Source organism: Crinia signifera, chromosome 6 (genome assembly GCF_055691185.1).
Source record: "Crinia signifera chromosome 6, ASM5569118v1, whole genome shotgun sequence".
In the NCBI taxonomy this organism is placed as follows: domain Eukaryota; kingdom Metazoa; phylum Chordata; class Amphibia; order Anura; family Myobatrachidae; genus Crinia; species Crinia signifera.
Genome location: NC_139222.1, coordinates 34798511 through 34809723, shown reverse-complemented (window position 1 = coordinate 34809723; position 11213 = coordinate 34798511).

Below are 11213 nucleotides of genomic sequence, written 5' to 3'. Positions count from 1 at the left end.
TCCGTTTTTTCTGCTTTAAACTCTAGGTACACATCCAAAATGTATTACTGAGTTGAAAGAAGTGGATTCTGGTGCATGGTTTTGAAACCGCAGTCAGAAAAAAAATCACAACCATATCAACATGTTAATAACTCCCGGGGCTGTCGTTTTGGTCAAAAAATGAAAATTCTAAAAGTTCCGTTTTTTCTGCTTTAAACTCTAGGTACACATCCAAAATGTATTACTGAGTTGAAAGAAGTGGATTCTGGTGCATGGTTTTGAAACCGCAGTCAGAAAAAAAATCACAACCATATCAACATGTTAATAACCCCCGGGGCTGTCGTTTTGGTCAAAAAATTAAAATTCTAAAAGTTCCGTTTTTTCTGCTTTAAACTCTAGGTACACATCCAAAATGTATTACTGAGTTGAAAGAAGTGGATTTTGGTGCATGGTTTTAAAACCGCAGTCAGAAAAAAAATCACAACCATATCAACATGTTAATAACCCCCGGGGCTGTCGTTTTGGTCAAAAAATGAAAATTCTAAAAGTTCCGTTTTTTTCTGCTTTAAAATCTAGGTACACATCCAAAATGTATTACTGAGTTGAAAGAAGTGGATTCTGGTGCATGGTTTTGAAACCGCAGTAAGAAAAAAAAATCACATCCATATCAACATGTTTATAACCCCCGGGGCTGTCGTTTTGGTCAAAAAATGAAAATTCTAAAAGTTCCGTTTTTTCTGCTTTAAACTCTAGGTACACATCCAAAATGTATAACTGAGTTGAAAGAAGTGGATTCTGGTGCATGGATTTGAAACCGCAGTCAGAAAAAAAATCACAACCATATCAACATGTTTATAACCCCCGGGGCTGTCGTTTTGGTCAAAAAATGAAAATTCTAAAAGTTCCGTTTTTTCTGCTTTAAACTCTAGGTACACATTCAAAATGTATTACTGAGTTGAAAGAAGTGGATTCTGGTGCATGGTTTTGAAACCGCAGTCAGAAAAAAAATCACAACCATATCAACATGTTTATAACCCCCGGGGCTGTCGTTTTGGTCAAAAAAATGAAAATTCTAAAAGTTCCATTTTTTCTGCTTTAAACTCTAGGTACACATCCAAAATGTATTACTGAGTTGAAAGAAGTGGATTCTGGTGCATGGTTTTGAAACCGCAGTCAGAAAAAAAATCACAACCATATCAACATGTTTATAACCCCCGGGGCTGTCGTTTTGGTCAAAAAATGAAAATTCTAAAAGTTCCGTTTTTTCTGCTTTAAACTCTAGGTACACATCCAAAATGTATAACTGAGTTGAAAGAAGTGGATTCTGGTGCATGGATTTGAAACCGCAGTCAGAAAAAAAATCACAACCATATCAACATGTTTATAACCCCCGGGGCTGTCGTTTTGGTCAAAAAATGAAAATTCTAAAAGTTCCGTTTTTTCTGCTTTAAACTCTAGGTACACATTCAAAATGTATTACTGAGTTGAAAGAAGTGGATTCTGGTGCATGGTTTTGAAACCGCAGTCAGAAAAAAAATCACAACCATATCAACATGTTTATAACCCCCGGGGCTGTCGTTTTGGTCAAAAAAATGAAAATTCTAAAAGTTCCATTTTTTCTGCTTTAAACTCTAGGTACACATCCAAAATGTATAACTGAGTTGAAAGAAGTGGATTCTGGTGCATGGATTTGAAACCGCAGTCAGAAAAAAAATCACAACCATATCAACATGTTTATAACCCCCGGGGCTGTCGTTTTGGTCAAAAAATGAAAATTCTAAAAGTTCCGTTTTTTCTGCTTTAAACTCTAGGTACACATTCAAAATGTATTACTGAGTTGAAAGAAGTGGATTCTGGTGCATGGTTTTGAAACCGCAGTCAGAAAAAAAATCACAACCATATCAACATGTTTATAACCCCCGGGGCTGTCGTTTTGGTCAAAAAAATGAAAATTCTAAAAGTTCCATTTTTTCTGCTTTAAACTCTAGGTACACATCCAAAATGTATTACTGAGTTGAAAGAAGTGGATTCTGGTGCATGGTTTTGAAACCGCAGTCAGAAAAAAAATCACAACCATATCAACATGTTTATAACCCCCGGGGCTGTCGTTTTGGTCAAAAAATGAAAATTCTAAAAGTTCCGTTTTTTCTGCTTTAAACTCTAGGTACACATCCAAAATGTATTACTGAGTTGAAAGAAGTGGATTCTGGTGCATGGTTTTGAAACCGCAGTCAGAAAAAAAATCACAACCATATCAACATGTTAATAACCCCCGGGGCTGTCGTTTTGGTCAAAAAATGAAAATTCTAAAAGTTCCGTTTTTTCTGCTTTAAACTCTAGGTACACATCCAAAATGTATTACTGAGTTGAAAGAAGTGGATTCTGGTGCATGGTTTTGAAACCGCAGTCAGAAAAAAAATCACAACCATATCAACATGTTAATAACTCCCGGGGCTGTCGTTTTGGTCAAAAAATGAAAATTCTAAAAGTTCAGTTTTTTCTGCTTTAAACTCTAGGTACACATCCAAAATGTATTACTGAGTTGAAAGAAGTGGATTCTGGTGCATGGTTTTGAAACCGCAGTCAGAAAAAAAATCACAACCATATCAACATGTTAATAACTCCCGGGGCTGTCGTTTTGGTCAAAAAATGAAAATTCTAAAAGTTCCGTTTTTTCTGCTTTAAACTCTAGGTACACATCCAAAATGTATAACTGAGTTGAAAGAAGTGGATTCTGGTGCATGGATTTGAAACCGCAGTCAGAAAAAAAATCACAACCATATCAACATGTTTATAACCCCCGGGGCTGTCGTTTTGGTCAAAAAATTAAAATTCTAAAAGTTCCGTTTTTTCTGCTTTAAACTCTAGGTACACATCCAAAATGTATTACTGAGTTGAAAGAAGTGGATTCTGGTGCATGGTTTTGAAACCGCAGTCAGAAAAAAAATCACAACCATATCAACATGTTAATAACCCCCGGGGCTGTCGTTTTGGTCAAAAAATGAAAATTCTAAAAGTTCCGTTTTTTTCTGCTTTAAAATCTAGATACACATCCAAAATGTATTACTGAGTTGAAAGAAGTGGATTCTGGTGCATGGTTTTGAAACCGCAGTAAGAAAAAAAATCACATCCATATCAACATGTTTATAACCCCCGGGGCTGTCGTTTTGGTCAAAAAATGAAAATTCTAAAAGTTCCGTTTTTTCTGCTTTAAACTCTAGGTACACATCCAAAATGTATAAGTGAGTTGAAAGAAGTGGATTCTGGTGCATGGTTTTGAAACCGCAGTCAGAAAAAAAAATCACAACCATATAAACATGTTTATAACCCCCGGGGCTGTCGTTTTGTTAAAAAAATGAAAATTCTAAAAGTTCCGTTTTTTCTGCTTTAAACTCTAGGTACACATCCAAAATGTATTACTGAGTTGAAAGAAGTGGATTCTGGTGCATGGTTTTGAAACCGCAGTCAGAAAAAAAATCACAACCATATCAACATGTTTATAACTCCCGGGTCTGTCGTTTTGGTCAAAAAATGAAAATTCTAAAAGTTCCGTTTTTTCTGCTTTAAACTCTAGGTACACATCCAAAATGTATTACTGAGTTGAAAGAAGTGGATTCTGGAGCATGGTTTTGAAACCGCAGTCATAAAAAAAATCACATCCATATCAACATGTTTATAACCCCCGGGGCTGTCGTTTTGGTCAAAAAATGAAAATTCTAAAAGTTCCGTTTTTTCTGCTTTAAACTCTAGGTACACATCCAAAATGTATTACTGAGTTGAAAGAAGTGGATTCTGGTGCATGGTTTTGAAACCGCAGTCAGAAAAAAAATCACAACCATATCAACATGTTAATAACTCCCGGGGCTGTCGTTTTGGTCAAAAAATGAAAATTCTAAAAGTTCCGTTTTTTCTGCTTTAAACTCTAGGTACACATCCAAAATGTATAACTGAGTTGAAAGAAGTGGATTCTGGTGCATGGATTTGAAACCGCAGTCAGAAAAAAAATCACAACCATATCAACATGTTTATAACCCCCGGGGCTGTCGTTTTGGTCAAAAAATGAAAATTCTAAAAGTTCCGTTTTTTCTGCTTTAAACTCTAGGTACACATCCAAAATGTATTACTGAGTTGAAAGAAGTGGATTCTGGTGCATGGTTTTGAAACCGCAGTCAGAAAAAAAATCACAACCATATCAACATGTTAATAACCCCCGGGGCTGTCGTTTTGGTCAAAAAATGAAAATTCTAAAAGTTCCGTTTTTTCTGCTTTAAACTCTAGGTACACATCCAAAATGTATTACTGAGTTGAAAGAAGTGGATTCTGGTGCATGGTTTTGAAACCACAGTCAGAAAAAAAATCACAACCATATCAACATGTTAATAACTCCCGGGGCTGTCGTTTTGGTCAAAAAATGAAAATTCTAAAAGTTCCGTTTTTTCTGCTTTAAACTCTAGGTACACATCCAAAATGTATTACTGAGTTGAAAGAAGTGGATTCTGGTGCATGGTTTTGAAACCGCAGTCAGAAAAAAAATCACAACCATATCAACATGTTAATAACTCCCGGGGCTGTCGTTTTGGTCAAAAAATGAAAATTCTAAAAGTTCCGTTTTTTCTGCTTTAAACTCTAGGTACACATCCAAAATGTATAACTGAGTTGAAAGAAGTGGATTCTGGTGCATGGATTTGAAACCGCAGTCAGAAAAAAAATCACAACCATATCAACATGTTTATAACCCCCGGGGCTGTCGTTTTGGTCAAAAAATGAAAATTCTAAAAGTTCCGTTTTTTCTGCTTTAAACTCTAGGTACACATCCAAAATGTATTACTGAGTTGAAAGAAGTGGATTCTGGTGCATGGTTTTGAAACCGCAGTCAGAAAAAAAATCACAACCATATCAACATGTTAATAACCCCCGGGGCTGTCGTTTTGGTCAAAAAATGAAAATTCTAAAAGTTCCGTTTTTTTCTGCTTTAAAATCTAGATACACATCCAAAATGTATTACTGAGTTGAAAGAAGTGGATTCTGGTGCATGGTTTTGAAACCGCAGTAAGAAAAAAAATCACATCCATATCAACATGTTTATAACCCCCGGGGCTGTCGTTTTGGTCAAAAAATGAAAATTCTAAAAGTTCCGTTTTTTCTGCTTTAAACTCTAGGTACACATCCAAAATGTATAAGTGAGTTGAAAGAAGTGGATTCTGGTGCATGGTTTTGAAACCGCAGTCAGAAAAAAAAATCACAACCATATAAACATGTTTATAACCCCCGGGGCTGTCGTTTTGGTCAAAAAATGAAAATTCTAAAAGTTCCGTTTTTTCTGCTTTAAACTCTAGGTACACATCCAAAATGTATTACTGAGTTGAAAGAAGTGGATTCTGGTGCATGGTTTTGAAACCGCAGTCAGAAAAAAAATCACAACCATATCAACATGTTTATAACTCCCGGGTCTGTCGTTTTGGTCAAAAAATGAAAATTCTAAAAGTTCCGTTTTTTCTGCTTTAAACTCTAGGTACACATCCAAAATGTATTACTGAGTTGAAAGAAGTGGATTCTGGAGCATGGTTTTGAAACCGCAGTCATAAAAAAAATCACATCCATATCAACATGTTTATAACCCCCGGGGCTGTCGTTTTGGTCAAAAAATGAAAATTCTAAAAGTTCCGTTTTTTCTGCTTTAAACTCTAGGTACACATCCAAAATGTATTACTGAGTTGAAAGAAGTGGATTCTGGTGCATGGTTTTGAAACCGCAGTCAGAAAAAAAATCACAACCATATCAACATGTTAATAACTCCCGGGGCTGTCGTTTTGGTCAAAAAATGAAAATTCTAAAAGTTCCGTTTTTTCTGCTTTAAACTCTAGGTACACATCCAAAATGTATAACTGAGTTGAAAGAAGTGGATTCTGGTGCATGGATTTGAAACCGCAGTCAGAAAAAAAATCACAACCATATCAACATGTTTATAACCCCCGGGGCTGTCGTTTTGGTCAAAAAATGAAAATTCTAAAAGTTCCGTTTTTTCTGCTTTAAACTCTAGGTACACATCCAAAATGTATTACTGAGTTGAAAGAAGTGGATTCTGGTGCATGGTTTTGAAACCGCAGTCAGAAAAAAAATCACAACCATATCAACATGTTAATAACCCCCGGGGCTGTCGTTTTGGTCAAAAAATGAAAATTCTAAAAGTTCCGTTTTTTCTGCTTTAAACTCTAGGTACACATCCAAAATGTATTACTGAGTTGAAAGAAGTGGATTCTGGTGCATGGTTTTGAAACCACAGTCAGAAAAAAAATCACAACCATATCAACATGTTAATAACTCCCGGGGCTGTCGTTTTGGTCAAAAAATGAAAATTCTAAAAGTTCCGTTTTTTCTGCTTTAAACTCTAGGTACACATCCAAAATGTATTACTGAGTTGAAAGAAGTGGATTCTGGTGCATGGTTTTGAAACCGCAGTCAGAAAAAAAATCACAACCATATCAACATGTTTATAACCCCCGGGGCTGTCGTTTTGGTCAAAAAATGAAAATTCTAAAAGTTCAGTTTTTTTCTGCTTTAAACTCTAGGTACACATCCAAAATGTATTACTGAGTTGAAAGAAGTGGATTCTGGTGCATGGTTTTGAAACCGCAGTCAGAAAAAAAATCACAGCCATATCAACATGTTAATAACCCCCGGGGCTGTCGTTTTGGTCAAAAAATGAAAATTCTAAAAGTTCAGTTTTTTCTGCTTTAAACTCTAGGTACACATCCAAAATGTATTACTGAGTTGAAAGAAGTGGATTCTGGTGCATGGTTTTGAAACCGCAGTCAGAAAAAAAATCACAACCATATCAACATGTTTATAACCCCCGGGGCTGTCGTTTTGGTCCAAAAATGAAAATTCTAAAAGTTCCGTTTTTTTCTGCTTTAAACTCTAGGTACACATCCAAAATGTATTACTGAGTTGAAAGAAGTGGATTCTGGTGCATGGTTTTGAAACCGCAGTCAGAAAAAAAATCACAACCATATCAACATGTTAATAACCCCCGGGGCTGTCGTTTTGGTCCAAAAATGAAAATTCTAAAAGTTCCGTTTTTTCTGCTTTAAACTCTAGGTACACATCCAAAATGTATTACTGAGTTGAAAGAAGTGGATTCTGGAGCATGGTTTTGAAACCGCAGTCATAAAAAAAATCACATCCATATCAACATGTTTATAACCCCCGGGGCTGTCGTTTTGGTCAAAAAATGAAAATTCTAAAAGTTCCGTTTTTTCTGCTTTAAACTCTAGGTACACATCCAAAATGTATAACTGAGTTGAAAGAAGTGGATTCTGGTGCATGGTTTTAAAACCGCAGTCAGAAAAAAAATCACAACCATATCAACATGTTTATAACCCCCGGGGCTGTCGTTTTGGTCAAAAAATGAAAATTCTAAAAGTTCCGTTTTTTCTGCTTTAAACTCTAGGTACACATCCAAAATGTATTACTGAGTTGAAAGAAGTGGATTCTGGTGCATGGTTTTGAAACCGCAGTCAGAAAAAAAATCACAACCATATCAACATGTTAATAACCCCCGGGGCTGTCGTTTTGGTCAAAAAATGAAAATTCTAAAAGCTCCGTTTTTTCTGCTTTAAACTCTAGGTACACATCCAAAATGTATTACTGAGTTGAAAGAAGTGGATTCTGGAGCATGGTTTTGAATCCGCAGTCATAAAAAAAATCACATCCATATCAACATATTTATAACCCCCGGGGCTGTCGTTTTGGTCAAAAAATGAAAATTCTAAAAGTTCAGTTTTTTCTGCTTTAAACTCTAGGTACACATCCAAAATGTATAACTGAGTTGAAAGAAGTGGATTCTGGTGCATGGTTTTGAAACCGCAGTCAGAAAAAAAATCACAACCATATCAACATGTTTATAACCCCCGGGGCTGTCGTTTTGGTCAAAAAATGAAAATTCTAAAAGTTCCGTTTTTTCTGCTTTAAACTCTAGGTACACATCCAAAATGTATTACTGAGTTGAAAGAAGTGGATTCTGGTGCATGGTTTTGAAACCACAGTCAGAAAAAAAATCACAACCATATCAACATGTTAATAACTCCCGGGGCTGTCGTTTTGGTCAAAAAATGAAAATTCTAAAAGTTCCGTTTTTTCTGCTTTAAACTCTAGGTACACATCCAAAATGTATTACTGAGTTGAAAGAAGTGGATTCTGGTGCATGGTTTTGAAACCGCAGTCAGAAAAAAAATCACAACCATATCAACATGTTTATAACCCCCGGGGCTGTCGTTTTGGTCAAAAAATGAAAATTCTAAAACTTCAGTTTTTTTCTGCTTTAAACTCTAGGTACACATCCAAAATGTATTACTGAGTTGAAAGAAGTGGATTCTGGTGCATGGTTTTGAAACCGCAGTCAGAAAAAAAATCACAGCCATATCAACATGTTAATAACCCCCGGGGCTGTCGTTTTGGTCAAAAAATGAAAATTCTAAAAGTTCAGTTTTTTCTGCTTTAAACTCTAGGTACACATCCAAAATGTATTACTGAGTTGAAAGAAGTGGATTCTGGTGCATGGTTTTGAAACCGCAGTCAGAAAAAAAATCACAACCATATCAACATGTTAATAACCCCCGGGGCTGTCGTTTTGGTCAAAAAATGAAAATTCTAAAAGTTCTGTTTTTTCTGCTTTAAACTCTAGGTACACATCCAAAATGTATTACTGAGTTGAAAGAAGTGGATTCTGGAGCATGGTTTTGAAACCGCAGTCATAAAAAAAATTACATCCATATCAACATGTTTATAACCCCCGGGGCTGTCGTTTTGGACAAAAAATGAAAATTCTAAAAGTTCTGTTTTTTCTGCTTTAAACTCTAGGTACACATCCAAAATGTATAACTGAGTTGAAAGAAGTGGATTCTGGTGCATGGTTTTGAAACCGCAGTCAGAAAAAAAATCACAACCATATCAACATGTTTATAACCCCCGGGGCTGTCGTTTTGGTCAAAAAATGAAAATTCTAAAAGTTCTGTTTTTTCTGCTTTAAACTCTAGGTACACATCCAAAATGTATGACTGAGTTGAAAGAAGTGGATTCTGGTGCATGGTTTTGAAACCGCAGTCAGAAAAAAAATCACAACCATATCAACATGTTTATAACCCCCGGGGCTGTCGTTTTGGTCAAAAAATGAAAATTCTAAAAGTTCCGTTTTTTCTGCTTTAAACTCTAGGTACACATCCAAAATGTATTACTGAGTTGAAAGAAGTGGATTCTGGTGCATGGTTTTAAAACCGCAGTCAGAAAAAAATCACAACCATATCAACATGTTAATAACCCCCGGGGCTGTCGTTTTGGTCAAAAATGAAAATTCTAAAAGTTCAGTTTTTTCTGCTTTAAACTCTAGGTACACATCCAAAATGTATAACTGAGTTGAAAGAAGTGGATTCTGGTGCATGGTTTTGAAACCGCAGTCAGAAAAAAAATCACAACCATATCAACATGTTTATAACCCCCGGGGCTGTCGTTTTGGTCAAAAAATGAAAATTCTAAAAGTTCCGTTTTTTCTGCTTTAAACTCTAGGTACACATCCAAAATGTATTACTGAGTTGAAAGAAGTGGATTCTGGTGCATGGTTTTGAAACCGCAGTCAGAAAAAAAATCACAACCATATCAACATGTTAATAACCCCCGGGGCTGTCGTTTTGGTCAAAAAATGAAAATTCTAAAAGTTCCGTTTTTTCTGCTTTAAACTCTAGGTACACATCCAAAATGTATTACTGAGTTGAAAGAAGTGGATTCTGGTGCATGGTTTTGAAACCGCAGTCAGAAAAAAAATCACAACCATATCAACATGTTAATAACCCCCGGGGCTGTCGTTTTGGTCAAAAAATTAAAATTCTAAAAGTTCCGTTTTTTCTGCTTTAAACTCTAGGTACACATCCAAAATGTATTACTGAGTTGAAAGAAGTGGATTTTGGTGCATGGTTTTAAAACCGCAGTCAGAAAAAAAATCACAACCATATCAACATGTTAATAACCCCCGGGGCTGTCGTTTTGGTCAAAAAATGAAAATTCTAAAAGTTCCGTTTTTTTCTGCTTTAAAATCTAGGTACACATCCAAAATGTATTACTGAGTTGAAAGAAGTGGATTCTGGTGCATGGTTTTGAAACCGCAGTAAGAAAAAAAATCACATCCATATCAACATGTTTATAACCCCCGGGGCTGTCGTTTTGGTCAAAAAATGAAAATTCTAAAAGTTCCGTTTTTTCTGCTTTAAACTCTAGGTACACATCCAAAATGTATAACTGAGTTGAAAGAAGTGGATTCTGGTGCATGGATTTGAAACCGCAGTCAGAAAAAAAATCACAACCATATCAACATGTTTATAACCCCCGGGGCTGTCGTTTTGGTCAAAAAATGAAAATTCTAAAAGTTCCGTTTTTTCTGCTTTAAACTCTAGGTACACATTCAAAATGTATTACTGAGTTGAAAGAAGTGGATTCTGGTGCATGGTTTTGAAACCGCAGTCAGAAAAAAAATCACAACCATATCAACATGTTTATAACCCCCGGGGCTGTCGTTTTGGTCAAAAAAATGAAAATTCTAAAAGTTCCATTTTTTCTGCTTTAAACTCTAGGTACACATCCAAAATGTATTACTGAGTTGAAAGAAGTGGATTCTGGTGCATGGTTTTGAAACTGCAGTCAGAAAAAAAATCACAACCATATCAACATGTTTATAACCCCCGGGGCTGTCGTTTTGGTCAAAAAATGAAAATTCTAAAAGTTCCGTTTTTTCTGCTTTAAACTCTAGGTACACATCCAAAATGTATTACTGAGTTGAAAGAAGTGGATTCTGGTGCATGGTTTTGAAACCGCAGTCAGAAAAAAAATCACAACCATATCAACATGTTAATAACCCCCGGGGCTGTCGTTTTGGTCAAAAAATGAAAATTCTAAAAGTTCCGTTTTTTCTGCTTTAAACTCTAGGTACACATCCAAAATGTATTACTGAGTTGAAAGAAGTGGATTCTGGTGCATGGTTTTGAAACCGCAGTCAGAAAAAAAATCACAACCATATCAACATGTTAATAACTCCCGGGGCTGTCGTTTTGGTCAAAAAATGAAAATTCTAAAAGTTCCGTTTTTTCTGCTTTAAACTCTAGGTACACATCCAAAATGTATTACTGAGTTGAAAGAAGTGGATTCTGGTGCATGGTTTTGAAACCGCAGTCAGAAAAAAAATCACAACC